We start from the raw sequence: 15131 nt of genomic DNA on the forward strand, positions 1-15131 counted from the left end.
CTCTTTTTCTTTCTTTCTTTCTTTTTCCCTTTATTATGTATCCTTGTTTTTCTCCACATTTTAAATTTTTTTTTTTCTCTTTTTTTTTTAATCTCACCTTGTCCTATCATGATGTTGCAGCCAGTCATGGTTCTGGTGAATTTTTCTCACACCACTTTGAAATTAGTTGAAAATGGACTAAAAATCATCTGTTGCTGGGTAATACCTATTTGTTTATTTATACACATTAAGTAGATACCATTTACAGATGTATATATCTGGACACTGCATAGCGTGATGGTTTGGGCTCACTTTCTTGCTAACTTTGATCTTGTCTGTACAAATCATGTCATCTGATGTGAATGTACATAGGAAATACGAAGTTTCTTGGGTAGCAGAATATCAGTTTCATTCAGCAGAGATGAGAATTCAGTTCTCTTATTCAAATAATACCTCATAATGAGACACTCTGAGGAAGCAAGAGAAAAATAGGCAGTATCTGTAAGCTATTAGCCAGAGACTGTTTTATATGCAATGTACAGAAATTGTAAGAAAATGCAATGTATTTGGAATACTTTTACTGCAGTTAAGAGATTTTAAGTTCTCTATGTAATTCTGAAAAAAAATGCCTACAGATGTCAAAGGTGTAGAATATTTACATATCACTATTGATAAAAGAACACTTAAAAGAAAAAAAAAAGAAAAAAAAAAACCAAGAAGTTTTTAAAGATCAAAAAAGACACCTGAAATCAATAACAGCCAATTAATGATATCTAAAAAAAAAAAAGAAAAGAAAAAAAAAAAAGAAAAAAGCAATACAGAATGGAAAAAAAATACAGTTAATACACCCGAAATTGTAAAATTGTTTTAAGAAGTGCCTTTCTCATTACATCTGAATGTGATTTTCCAGATAGAGGCATTGTAATATGACCCCATGTGCTGTTCTGTGTGTACAATAAAGCAAGCAAAATTAATCCCTTCCCCTGATGACCTCTAGAAATGAAAACCCATTATAGTAATAATATTTGTACTTAGGCCTTGATGTTTTTGTGCTGAATCTGAATGCCATGAAATGATTGTATACAGTGGCTGATGAGGACACATGTACAGATAATTACATAAATAATCCTCTTTATATAGGTGCAAGGTGACTTTTTAGATCTGGTATGGAAACTAGTCGAAGCCTAATAAAACTTGTAATCATTTTCTTTACTGCCAAGGCCTGAATCTTATTATGTTGAAAGGTCTATTAGGAATGTTTCCCTTTTTAACGTGGAATGTATGTAACTAGATCTTGTGCACAATTTTCTTGTTTGTAAAACTTGAATTAAGCATTGAAATTTCTGCCCAAGTTACTGGTTTTGGTGTTTGCCAAAGAATATATGGTATCAAATACTACAATATGTCTTTGTTACCAGTCTGCGGTTTGGTTAGTAAGCCCCACTTAAAGGGTAAAAGATCTTTTAAAAAAACAACATTATTTAGCTTGGAACAAGAATCAATACTCCATATGATATGGTAATGAAACTCAGACTTGTACATATTGATGGACACTGAGAAAGTGTGTGTGGTGTAGGAGTGGGTGTATTTGTATGAATGTTGGAGAGACCACAGTAGTATTACTAGCCTGTAAAGGAGGTTTCTGTCATTTGGTAAACACTTGAGTATGACACGGTGTACAATAGGAGTTATAGTTCAGAAACAGTGATAGGTAAATCACTCTACCTTTGTTAGCATTTGCATTTTCGCAGAATGTAGTAGCAACGTATTAGCATCGCAAAAGACTAAAAACACATTCCTATATTCTTGTAATCTTTCACTCTGTTTTTCATACTAGTATATCTTTCTGACATGGGCGTACATCACAGCTGGTTCTGTTTTGCATAGCCTGGATGTCTATTTGTCTAAGTAGTAATAAATTCCCATTGATCAGGGCTTGATGGAAATGTGAACACCCTCTATGCTCCCAGCAGACTCCCACTTGTGATAAAAGCTCGCTGGAATGTTTCAGAATGGCTGATGTTGCTGCATGTTACTTCCCAGTGTCAGTACCAGATGGCCTATTGATTTTGATAATATTCTTTAAATGAAAGAAATTACTAAGTTTTTGAAATAGTAAAAGTGGCCACCTGGTATGTAAAAGCAAACAAACAAACAAACAAAAAGCATGACTCTCTTTCTTAAAGTTTCTATCAGCTCTAAAAAGCTTTGAATTCTATGATTCTATAAATTATTGCACATTACAGTTATTATTATTATATTTTAAATAATGTATGCCATACTTTCAATCTATGGATTTTAATGGTTTAAATTTGTAGCCTTCTGCTAAGGAAAAAACATGAATTTATTAACTGTGTTTCATATTAGATTATGATTAAGGTGATTTCTTTTAAGCAAAGTCAGCACTGGTGTATGAAGAGGCTCACCTAAGAAAAATACAGATACGTGCAAGGGCTATCAGTCTTTCAGAACTGTACTTCTCAGTGTCTGTGAAGCAGCACTGCAAAGGAGGTGTGGAGAGGTCTCTTTCTGATGCCAGTTTCCATATGAGTGCCAGCAGACTGCTAAAAATGAGAGAGGAGCCATGAGAGTAAAAACAACAGATATGAAATGGGAGGCAATGTGCACTGTGTTAGGTTCTGTAAAAACAGAACTAAATCAGACTCTTAAATCCCTATTATTAGGAACTAGAAGTAAAGATTCATCAGCATGAAGTGAAGACACCCAATAAAAACGGTGTGGTTGTGGTTTGTACACACAAATGTGTGTGTCTTTCTCAAGAGACTCAGAAGGCTGGAATTCAGTCACATCAAAGCTTGCCTTATGTCAGGGAGGATCTTTCTTCTCTATAACAGTGGCTTATTATATAAAGGGGTTTTACATATTTTCACCTATATTATTTTATGCTCCTTCATTTGGATGCCTTTTTCTGATGCTTCCTGTGGAAACTCTGCCCAATAGCAAGCTTTGTACTAATCACCCCCTGGCTGGCTCCTCCCCTGGCTGGACAGTGGATGATGAAGCCTGCAGAGGGGATGCAGCTCCTTTGGAGGACTGGAAAGATATAACCCTTCTTGTCCTTGGGCACTGTCCTTCTGAAGCTCTCCAATCCTGAGGATCCCTTTTGAAATATACTAGTACCGTTCCATTAAAATAATTCAGCTTTCTCTTCCAGATAAAAATGTATTTTTTGTTGTTGTTTTTTTGTTGTTGTTTTGTTTTGGTTTGTTTTTTCCATGAACAGCATCACTCATGCACAGCCTGCTAAATGAACACTTGTATTCAAATAACTTAGTGATTATGCAAAACAACTCTGCCTGTTACGGTACACATTCAGTGCAGAAAATTGCTCTTTTAGTTGGACTGCTTTTCCCGTCACAATGAAACATACATCTGCTTACAGCTAAAAGTCCAAGGGCCTGATTTACTAAAAATTAGTGATCCATCAGATTGATGGGCAATCTGCACTCTTGGTGCCTTGAAATTTCTTGCATCAGTCACCAGATCATGATTTACTAATAGGGTTTCAGGGCTTGCAAAATAGCACAACTCTAACCACGTATTAATATTTAATCTGGCATTTTAAGTGCACCTAACAAAAGACCCCAGAGCTGCTGACAGGACCCTAAATTGTGAATTTCTTAAAAAGGAATCGAGTATTTCCATAGTGGTTTCATGTGGAAATCTGAAATAAAAAGAAACATATGAGTTAAGCCTTGCTCGTGAACTTACAAGCTTCTGGCTATATTTTTTTCTGAGAAACTGTTTACAGTTTGTTTTTTCGTAGTCTAGCTTCATTAGCATATGAAAAAGCTTACTTTGGCAGCTTCACTGTCCATAGCTCATGATGGCAGAGAAATTCTAAAATTTATTTCTGTATTTTGTGCAAACGAACAGTCTGTTCTTTAAAACTTAAACCTCATGACAACTCTTGAAAGGTGTTAAATGCAGGTAAAAACAACACAGAGATCACAAAGACATCTTTATTACCATGAATTTTAGTAATTGAATCTGCACAGACTTAGTAAATTGGGTCCTCTGTGTTTTGTATAGTATTTGTAAGTAAGCAAGATAGGCAAGAAGCTGAACTACATACTGACAGTGTTTCTACAGTTTCATGGCTTAAACAGAGCGATAGAGTAAGTTAATAAGCCCTTCTCCTGCTCGTCAGACTAATATTCTAATTTTACAAAACATATATGCATGTCTAGAGACGAGTTTATTTGTTTCTTCCATTTCCATCTGCCATAATTTGTGAAAGATGTTCCCAACACCACCTGTAATAACAGAATGTTTATTAGTGTGCAAATGAAGGTTATAAATGATGTTGCTTATCTATGGAACAAAACACAAAAGACAACTTATTAGCAAAAGACAAATTGCTCAGCAACTTTCAATGAGCTGCTATGTTTGTCATGAAAAAAAAACCTTTTATTTGCACAGATCAATGCTTTTATAATCCATTTAAAATAATATACTTGCCACTAGGTGGCTATTTCTGATCAGATCATTTTACCATTTTAATTACATTTTTAATATCCTGGCTGCATAAACAAAGATAAATTACAAGCCTTGCACAATCTGGCTGCTAGCTCAGGCACAATCTGTAATAATATCAGCTTTTGTTTGTGCCTCCTCTAATTAGATTCTGAAATCTCAGCTTTATCAATCAATAATTTTAATTTCAGAATTGCCTTTTGATCTCACATTTCATGTTTGTTTGTAGAAAATGATCAGTAGGACAAAGCTGATAATTTATGCAGAAACAATCTCTCTGCAGAGTTACAAGCACATTCCTAGCCATCAACACCACCCGGCAGACTAAGCTTGACATAGGTCTAATTAGCATGCAGATATGTGTCGCCTCATTGGCAATTCAAATTGCTTTTTTATAATGTACCTCAAATTGTGCTACTCAAACATTGTATTTGATTTCCAAAGCCCCCTGGGCATCCCCTAATGTCTCCCTTCATCCTGGGTATGAAGCATTTATTGAACAGTCTGCTTTGACTGGGGCTATCTTTCCAAAAGCACCCTCACATTGTAAATGTGGGACCAGCTTTCCTCCTCCTCCTTCTCCTCAGACAGCAACTTGTTCCTCTGCAGAGCACCGTGTGCCACGTCCCTGGGTTCAGTGATGATATGTTACCTCACGGGCTCCTGCTCCCACACTGGCTGCTCTGTTGAGGGCTACGCTCCTGTGCCACTCATGTAAAAAGGGGGAGGATGTCTACAGAGCACACATTAATATGCGGCACATAACCACGTCTCTGAATGCCAGCCTTCCATTCTTCATTAAACAAAATGGCTGGATTGCAGGGATTGTTTTCCTCTCTACACACGCGCGCGCGCACACACACACTAGGCATGCAGGCACGGACCCACACACCCCCACATGCACTCAGCTTTCTCCCTGGCTCTCCCTCACACGCACAAACACGCTTTTCCTCATGCACATGAGCACACGCGCATGCACACACGCGACCTTCCTGGCTGTCATAGCACATCGCTATCGGTGGTGTGAGTTACGTGCGAAAAGTTGTCTGCGGCACGCGTGACATACAAGGAGATTCCTGCCGACGTCAGGCCCTTTTTTGCCATGCAGCAACAAGTGGCAGAATCAATGGTGTACAGTTATTCAGCAGTGTAATTCATTTCACTGGCTTTGGCTTCTAGCCAGATCCGCCATCTGTCTCTTGCTCTCCCTCTCTCTCTCTCGCCTGAATTTGTCCTACATTTCGTAATGTTACGTGCTTGCCATCCTTATTCTATGTCAGAGTTGCAGCACTAGTCTCACCCCTGTTCCGACGTGGAGTTCTTCGAGTTCGGTGGCACTTTGGATATTCCACTTCAGTGCCACGGCAAGAAAAGGGTAAGCAAAAAGGAGGAGAGGGGTAGCTGCAAAGAATGGTGCTCTTGTATCCGAAAGCCAGAGCCTCAGCTTTCTATTTAAGGCATTGATATGGATCTATCTCACATGGGAACTTTTCCTGCTTCGTTAGAGTATCTTCGTTTGCTTTATTGGATGCCGGCGCTGAACGCCACTGCACAGCTTCGTGGAATGCCTGCTGTTGGATGTTTGCAGATCTCTGCCACCAAGCAACCTCCTGCATTGGAAATCGGGTGACTACTCCAGGATCTTATGCGTGCTTGCTGTTTGAAGCTGCAGAAAAGTGAATAATCAATTAAGTATTGATTTCTTGTAAGATTTGGTAAATTTCAAAGGGAAGACAAAGAGGATGGCTTAAGGAAAGCACTGCAGGGACTTGGCGTAAATTAGACAACTAACAGCAGTGCAGAATAAAATAACACCTCAACTGAATATTTCCTTGGAAGAATTAGCACCAGCTATTGGAAGACGATGGTGGATTTAATCAAGACGGCAGGCATGCTTGAGTTTTAACCGTGAACCTGAAAGAGGGGCTAATTATAACCACCTTTTTATATGGAGCTAATTTGACTGAATGGATGCAAATGTGCTTTATTTATGGATGAAGAAGCAAGCCTTACAGCATTGACTTTGGGATCATCGCATATGCTAAGCTTTACAGCTTGCCTAAAAGTCAAGCCTACAGTACATTTTTATTTACCGAGAAGGTATTTATATGTAAGCATAAGCTTGCCGTACAAAAGATTCATCAGAACAATGTACTATGACATTGAGGATCTAATTTTAATTTTGCAGCTTTTCATGTTTTCTTTAATTTGATGCTTTTCAACCCTTGCTTGTGCTGGGCTATAAATGGGACAATAAATGTATGCTTTAAACTATTGTGATTTTGATTGTGTAGTTTATTAATCGTACTGTAGTTTTCTTAACGTGTTTCTGAATTATTCAGCAGTAACTTATAATGAAAGAAGCAGCACTGGTGGGGTGGTTTTGAATTCATTTATAATCTTCTTACAGATCTAAATGTACAGGTTCTACCAGCCAATGAGCTCTATAATTACGAAAGAATGTTGAAATTTTCAGATAAATGGGGCACTGACTTTACAATAGGCACAATATTGTATAATCAGTAAAAGGAGGATTGTTGTGTTTTGACTCTGTGGAGACTGTTCTTGGTTAGTTAACTCCTTCTCTGCTGATAATGGTAAGCAAATGTACCTTAAACAAGAAAATGGGAGAAGAATGTACTGTATTAGCTTGATGTTTTGTTAGTCTGAGACCTTAGTATATTTTTTTTCTATTTATTTCTATTTCTGTTACTTTTCCCTATTTGCTTTTCTGCTTTTTGTCGCTTTTTTTCTCTCCTGTCTTGAAATCTACATTCCCTGAGCAACCACAGGAACCAAGTTACATTAAGCTTCAACACAAAGACGATGTAAGAATAATGAATCCTCATTTGCATCGACATTTGTATTCAGATTTGCCAGGCTATAAACTTGGCAGATCAAGCGGAATATTAAGTAGAGGCTTCCATGGTAAATTGTGACTCTTGCAATTGCCGAGTTGTTTTTTCCTATTTATGTCATTGTGTCTGTGTGCATGTGTGTGTGTATGTGCGTGTGTGTGTATTTGTATGTACATGTGTATATATGTGCATGTATGTGCATATCTGTAGTGGCAGGTATGCTCTCATGACTACATGATTTCTGAGAAGCATGTTGGACCTCTTTCTCTTACAGTATATGATGTTGGTCTGAAGCAAAATGAAGCAGGGATTTACCAGCAGTAAGCATGTTAGCGGAAGATATATTGTGATATATAAATAAAGTATGAACTCCTGTGTCTAGAGACCATGTGAAAGATTCCTTAAATAAATAGATAAATACTATTGTTTGAGGAAACAGATCATCAGCATCAGCTGGAGGTTCGATTTCACTGAATCAGAAGAACACTAGAATCCAAAGAACAACCTCTGAAATAGCACTAAGCATTCCTACTGCCTACATTTATGTGCAATTATATTTGTGATGATAATTATGTATGAATATATGTTTCATTTAGAAACTTTGGGCCTTGTGTGCCTGCTGTCAGGTGCTCTTTGGTTTGGTTGTATTGCCTTCCGATTTGGAGTAGTGTGTATGAAAGCAGAGCTGGCTCTTCTCTCCCAGGGTTGGACATTGAACCTTTTCCTTCACTTAAGTTTACTGAATAAGAGGTGAAGTTAGTTCTATATTTCCCTAAAAATTCTGCCCTTCTCTCTTGCATAATTCTTTTTCATAAAGAGTAATTGAAAAAGTGGAAGATTGACCTTAACATTCCCCCTTTTAACACTGTGTGATTGAAATTAATTTATGCTTGACTGTGGGGCACTTCCTCTTATCAATAACAGGAATTATTTCGGAAGCAAAATTAATGCTCTTAGCCAATGGGTGCAAAAAACGTCCCATTAACTTTAAAGTAGTTATCTTAGGACTGCAACCAAAGGTCTTTGGAAAGAATATGACATTGAACTGGGAGATGCAGAAAACAATCAACTATGCAGGAAGGCAAGTATGCCTTCTTTTTGTACATAGCTTGTCTCTATCACATACAGACCCATTTATCAGATAGAATAGCAGAATGCCGGTAAAGTCCATAGAATGAATGAGTTTTTATAACTGCTTATAACTGACATCTGTGTTAGAAAGCTACTACAGTAGAGAAAAATCCTATGGTGTTTTTTTTGTGTTTTGTTGTTGTTATTGTTGTTTGGTTTGGTTTGTTTGTTTGTTTTTAATAGTCCCTAAATAATCTTAATTAATAGACTTAATCTGTGTCAGGTCTGTAGATGACACTTTCTATGGTGGAACAGTAACCCATGTAAGGGCAAATGCACCCCTGCTTCATTATTTATTCGCTATGATTCGGAAGTTTTGAAACTTGATTTTTTACTCTAAGGGAAAACATGGAATATAATGTCTCCTTCCTTTGAAAGAGTGTTCTGGACTACATATAAAAAATGGTGCTTAAAGTAGAAAGGAAAGGTAGAATTTATGTATTTACAAGCTCATCTGCCTCATGCATAACAACTTGATGAATTAATATCAACATTCATTGCTTTGGTTTGTACTTGTGTCTACCATTAACTGGTTTTGGAAATTTACTCCAAGAAAGATAACCAAAGTGGGTTTGGTTTATTTTGAGAAGGAAGTAACAAAATAATATCTCATCAACCTTCTAAAAAGAAAATACAGTGGAAAAGAAGGCTTGGAATTTAACTTACAAAGCCACAGAAAATAGCAGATTAAAAACCTGTAATGTTTTTTGCTGGACATACATTTACAACAGCTATTTAGCAAAGAGCAAAAAATTTTCAAAAAATCTTTCAAAAAATAATTCCTGTTGTTATTTTCCTATATCCTCTATATCAAATTCCCAACTGTTTTCTGCCTATGGCCACACTGAGACTATGGCTATTACAGAGAATGAAGAGATTAATTTAAAAATATTTAAGCTCTAAATACATTAATCATATTCACAAACAAAAATTCCTGGGGGGGAAAAAAAAAAAAAAAAAAAGCAGAGATAGAAAGCTACTGTTACATGGGAGCGACTCCAGCCTGTACTGTGGCCTACTGTTCTTACTATTGTTGAATAAAATACTGTAGTGCTACTCATAATGAAAGTTTTCTCTGCTATCATTGAACAGGATACAGCACATTCAACTTTAGCATAGTATAAAACTGTTTCATAATCAGTGATCTCAAAGCCTGTTACAGCATTTTAGTCTCATTCACTGTTACTAAAAAATTCAAATTTAAATTTAAAAATGGAGCAGAATTCAGTCTGTATTGGAAAACTGAGACTTGCTGACATCTTTAATGAAAGATATCATTTTCTGACCAAAAGATTATTTTGTGTAAGCTACTGTTATGGTGAGTATTACCCAAGGATTGTGTTACATATTGGAACCTTGGTTGTCTCTCTGTCACTGGCATAGTCTTCAAATTGAATTGCAGGCATGTATTGTATTAAGTAGTTTTTCTTCTGTTTTCTGTTTTTCTCATTACAATGTGCACATAGTGACAGTTAGAACTTAGACAGTTTAACTGTTTATGTTAGACAGACAGTAAGCTATTTCTCCTTCATGTTATTATTTCCTAGACATAAAGGTAATGGAAGTGATTTTTAAAACAAACAAATGGACAAATAGGTAAACCAGGAAGAGGCAACAGATTTATTCTGGGAAAGTGGCCTTTCCACTGACTTTTTATAAATAATAGGTTTTAAATATCTTCTTCACAAAGTGAAACCTGTTTTTCTCCTGCTCTGTGGTTAGTTTTGTGGTCTGTCTTTTGAGACTCCATTGGTAATCTCAGATTGTGCATGCTGCGGTTCTCTTCAACTAATTGACAAGATTTTCTAGTTTTGCTAAAGACTTTGCTGGGAGGATGTAGCCCACTGTAATGTGCTTTTACTCTACTTTGGCCAACCATCTTTTCTTCAGCAAAATAAATATGTTTTCAATATAAAAAACTGTAACATGGTGAAGCTTTTAATTTAATTGCTAGGAGTGAGTTAGAAGGTTGTTACTGCACTATTTTCAGGTTAAAACAGTCCTTTGGTTTCTAAAGCCAAAATTATAATGACTCTGAATATTGTTCGTTAATGAATAAACTGGATATGCACAAAATTCCCTCAGATCTACAATATCTTTCTATGATTTGCTACTTATTTTATCTTGTATCAATTTACACTGTAAACCTGTAATTTTTGTTTGTATAACATCCAGTGTAATAAGATCCAATTCTGATCAGTATCTTATCCTAAATAATAATAGAAATGTACTGTTGTAGACAATAGGCAAGTTTTCCAAAGAGGTTGTTTATTTGCATAATCAATGGCATCTCATTTAAGTGATTACTGCTTTTGATAAAGTTATGAGGTCATTAATTGTGCTTTTACTTTCATTGGGAATTTTGCTTAATGAGAACAGATTTTGGTGAAAGGTCAGCTCTCTGAAAATCATGACAACTTATTTTCATTATCATCATGGTGAGTCAGAGAGCAACACATAAGCCTCTTGACTGCATCAAACTTGGCCATCTCTCTGGCTGAAATCACCACTTGCATAACAAAACTCAACAACTGAGCTCAGTGAAAGACTGAAGAAAGGAGAATTTAACTTCTGAATTTTAGCTTACTACAGTACAGAAATGAGAGGTGGTGGGAAATTTTCTGTGAAATGGAGAAGGAATAACTGGATGCTGATAAAATGTGCAAAGAGATGGGAAACTGAACAATATTTTTACTTTTAACCTGATGTCTATAGTTGAAAGAAAAAACAAGAAGCAGAACAGAAATGCCAGTCACTTCAACTTGCAATGTGTAACTACCAGTTTTGACTGGATCCATAATATACACTGGGACCTGCAATGAATCATGCCACACAGAAGTGGTCATAGGCTGCAGAAGATAAATCTAATGACATGTCAGCTATTACTAATTTAGGGCTGCTTGTTTCTGGTCTTTGTAATGTAAGTTGGAGTTTTTCTGTGGACTACTTTGGGAGCCATATTTGATCTTACACAGAAAACATAAAAGTTGCTTGTGCTACACAATGCCATAGTCTTAAACACTGACAAGGAGGTTGCATTTTAAACTTCTGAAACATTCTGAGACATATTTATGGTATCATTTTCAATTTAAAGTTTGCTCATCCTACTCTAAGTAGTTTCCCATTAATAGTAAACTTTGTAATTTACCCCATACATTAGAGAAGTACTTGATTTTTCCTTTCAGTAAATTAAAGGTTTTGCAATAAATATTCTCTATACAAAAAATAAAGTGATCTCAAAAACAGTTTTGGTTTTTCAATACATTGCACCCTTCCTTACAAACTACAAATAAAATGCTGGAAATGCTGCAAAAGACAGCTTTAAAAAGGGTCCAGCTATGAAATTTGTTCTCTTATTTCCCAAATTCAGGTTAGCTTTCCTTCTGCTTAAAAATGCATACAAATGTATGAGACACAAGTCCCAGTGAGCTAGAAAATTTCCCCTCCTAAAATCTCTGTAGTGACAATGACAGTGTTGAATCTCAGAACCACAATGTGAAAATGAGGATGAACAGATATTCCACCAGTATTTTTCAGAATCTTCTTGACAATTAGGAAGTCCAATGCACTTAAAACTAGAGGTCGTCTATGGGATGGCAGTTGATGAGATACTGAAGTCTGACAAGAAAAAAGTGAGAAATGCATGTACAGTTCCACTGCATGAGTCCAGGCAGTGCTACCAAAAAGATGCATCCTCTTAGACCATAGCAAGTAGAAAGCACATCTCTATCCCAGTAAAGTGTTAGCAAAACACAAAGTTTGTTCAGTTTGGAGAAGAGGAGGCTCTGGGGTGTTCTTATGGCAGTCTTTGAGTACTTAAAAGGGGCTTGTAAACAACAAGGGGACCAACTTTTTACATGAGCTGATGGTGATAGGACAAGGGGGAAATATTTATAAACTAAAAGAAGGGAGATTTATGTTAGATGTTTGGAATAAATGTTTTACTTAGAGAATGGTGAAACAGGCTGCCCAAAGAAGTTGTGGATGGCCCATCCCTGGAGGCATTCAAGTTCAGGTTGGATGGGTCTCTTGGCAGCTTGATCTTATGGTTAGCAACCTGGTCATGGCAGAGGAGTTGGAACCAGATGATCTTAGAGGTACCTTCAAACACAAGCTATACTATGATTCTATCATTCCATCATTATACGGGGAAACATTATTTATACTGTTTAAACAGTGGAAATATCTAAGGAAATAAAAAGTCAAATGATTTATAGAACCAACAATTAAACATTTTATTAAGTTCTCATAGCTTTTAAAAGTTTTATAATTACACTGGTTTGCACTTTCAGCAATAATGTGCATTATCTATAAGCTCCTGTCATCGAATTGCTTTCAATTTCTAATAAGTACTTTTTCAAGTGTGCATTTTCTCATACTTAACAGTTATTAATATCTGGATGACCTGCTGTAAGTGTTGCTGCAGACTCAAAGTTAAAAACTGAAAGAAGGAAGCTGCAACAATCCTGTTAATTTGCAGTGAGATCAAGAGTTATGGGATAAAGTTGCCTTGTTCTCAATAAAAGTGGAGGATTGTGAGATCCTAGCATCTGCTAGGGTTTTCTAAAAAGTCATCCACTAGCTTTGTCTCACTTAGGGGTTTTAATATTTTACTGAGTCATCCTTTCCCAGTTGAATCAAAGTTCTGCTTTTCCTGACTGCTTTTATTTTCTTTCCAATTTATGCTTTAATCTAAGGGTAACTACAATGAGATTCTTTCAGAGACTTAGTTTTGTGATTTAGTCATTTTAATGGGTGTCATGAATGTATTGAGGCCCTCTGATCTCAGCAACAAAGGTTTTGTTGAAAATACCTTGTTGTTTATAGAAAAATCGATGAGAGTGCAATGGAATACAAAGATGGTGATCCTTAAGTTTTGCTTTCATTGGAATTTTATATTAAAGTAATAATAAATGTAGTTTTTTAAGTAAAATCCAAGACTTCAGAGTTGGCCAGAGATTTGAGATTTTTTCTGATTAGGGGTACCCATTTCAAAGGGACAAGTGTGACAGTACTTGCTAAAATGAAATCTCTGTTCCAGCTGTGGAAAAAAAGAAAAAAAAAACACAAAAAAACAGCAATGTTTCCAAACCTTTCCTTAACATATGAGAACATTTATCATTAATAAATGGTACATTTTAGATAGGAAATTCTATTTTTTAAAAAGCACAACTGGTGCTGAAATTATCTAATTAAAAAAAAAATAAAAATGTTCATTTTACAGTATTTATACATTTATGTATGGTTATAGTGAACACTTCTACTACCCAAGTTGTTAATATGACAGGAAATACAATGTAGTGAAATACAGTTGACACTATTCTTGCTTCTACCCTCTGAAAAGGCAATGCTAGGCAAGAGCTGACTAGAGCAGTGTTAACGCCAATTCAGAAAGGGTGGATATTTGTCCATTTAAAAGAAGAAAAATATTATCTTTTTTTTTTTTTTTTTTTTTAATCATCAAATCATTTAGAAAAGAAACCACAGGTGGAAATCCTGAAAGCTTACATGAGTCAGAAAGGTCAAAAACCAATTTCTGACTTGTTGAAGACACCCTCCTGATTCTTTGAAGTGATTCTCTTTTTTTCCTGGTTGTATTCTTGGTCAGCCAGGCAGCTTATTAGACAGTCAGACTGCTGCATTTCACTTTTCTGAAGACTGTGCTGACTTCTTATTTGCACCTTGATTCAGTTTAAGACTTCATTTGTAAGGCTCTATTTGGTTCCTATTTGGTGATCTCTCCAAATAGTCATCATTATTTTTGTTATCCAGAGTAAGACTATTTACTGCAGCCTCTCAGATCTAGGGTTTGACATTTCCAGTCATATCTAACTCTGCAGATCTTCAAAATGTATTGGAAACCCCTGCATAAAATTCAACTGTGTTGTTTTTGTTGTTTTTTTTTCTTTTCAAGAAGGTATTGTTTAATAGAAAAAAATTACACAATAACAACCATGGTTAGGGATCTTCTTTTAATGTGTGACTGTATACTGTGGTATGACCTTAATAATACACTCTATGGAACTGTTTATAATTGCAAAGTTGAACAAATACTTTTACACCAGATTTCATATAATTTCTTTCCTAAAATGTGTAGTGGAAATAATAATTTCCCATTATTATCAAATGTAACATATCTTTGTTCATAAAACACTGACTCAGATACTGTCCTGATCATTTAATTAAATGTTCTATTAAAAAAATAAAATAATAATAATAATAATAATAATAATAATAATAATAATAATAATAATAATAATAAATAAAATAAAATAAAATAAAATAAAATAAAATAAAATAAAATAAAATAAAATAAAATAAAATGGAAAAGGAAAAGGGGAAATGGTTTTAAATTAAGACAAGGGAGGCTTAGGTTAGATATTAGGAGGAAGTTTTTCACTCAGAGGGTGGTGATGCACTGGAACAGGTTGCCCAGAGAGGCTGTGAGTTCCCCATCCCTGGAGGCATTCAAGTCCAGGCTGGATGTGGCTCTGGGCAGCCTGGTCTAGTGGTTGGGGATCCTACATACCGGGGGGGGGGGGGGAAGGGGGGGAAGGGGGCTGAATCTTTGAACCTGGGTCCTTTTCAACCAGGCTATTCTATGATTCAATGACTGATTTTACGATAAATGCTATTTTGTGAATTCTGGACAGTCCAGCAGTAATG

General features: G+C 35.9%; 1 long non-coding RNA gene across 1 annotated transcript; it reads left to right on the top strand.

Moving 5' to 3' along the window:
- The first annotated feature begins 4873 nt into the window (after positions 1-4873).
- Positions 4874-11710, top strand: LOC107310295. Its single transcript, XR_001553549.2, has 2 exons — positions 4874-5851; positions 5982-11710. It is a non-coding gene; the product is annotated as an uncharacterized LOC107310295 (long non-coding RNA).
- Positions 11711-15131: the final 3421 nt, after the last annotated feature.

Source organism: Coturnix japonica, chromosome 2, assembly GCF_001577835.2.
Source record: "Coturnix japonica isolate 7356 chromosome 2, Coturnix japonica 2.1, whole genome shotgun sequence".
In the NCBI taxonomy this organism is placed as follows: domain Eukaryota; kingdom Metazoa; phylum Chordata; class Aves; order Galliformes; family Phasianidae; genus Coturnix; species Coturnix japonica.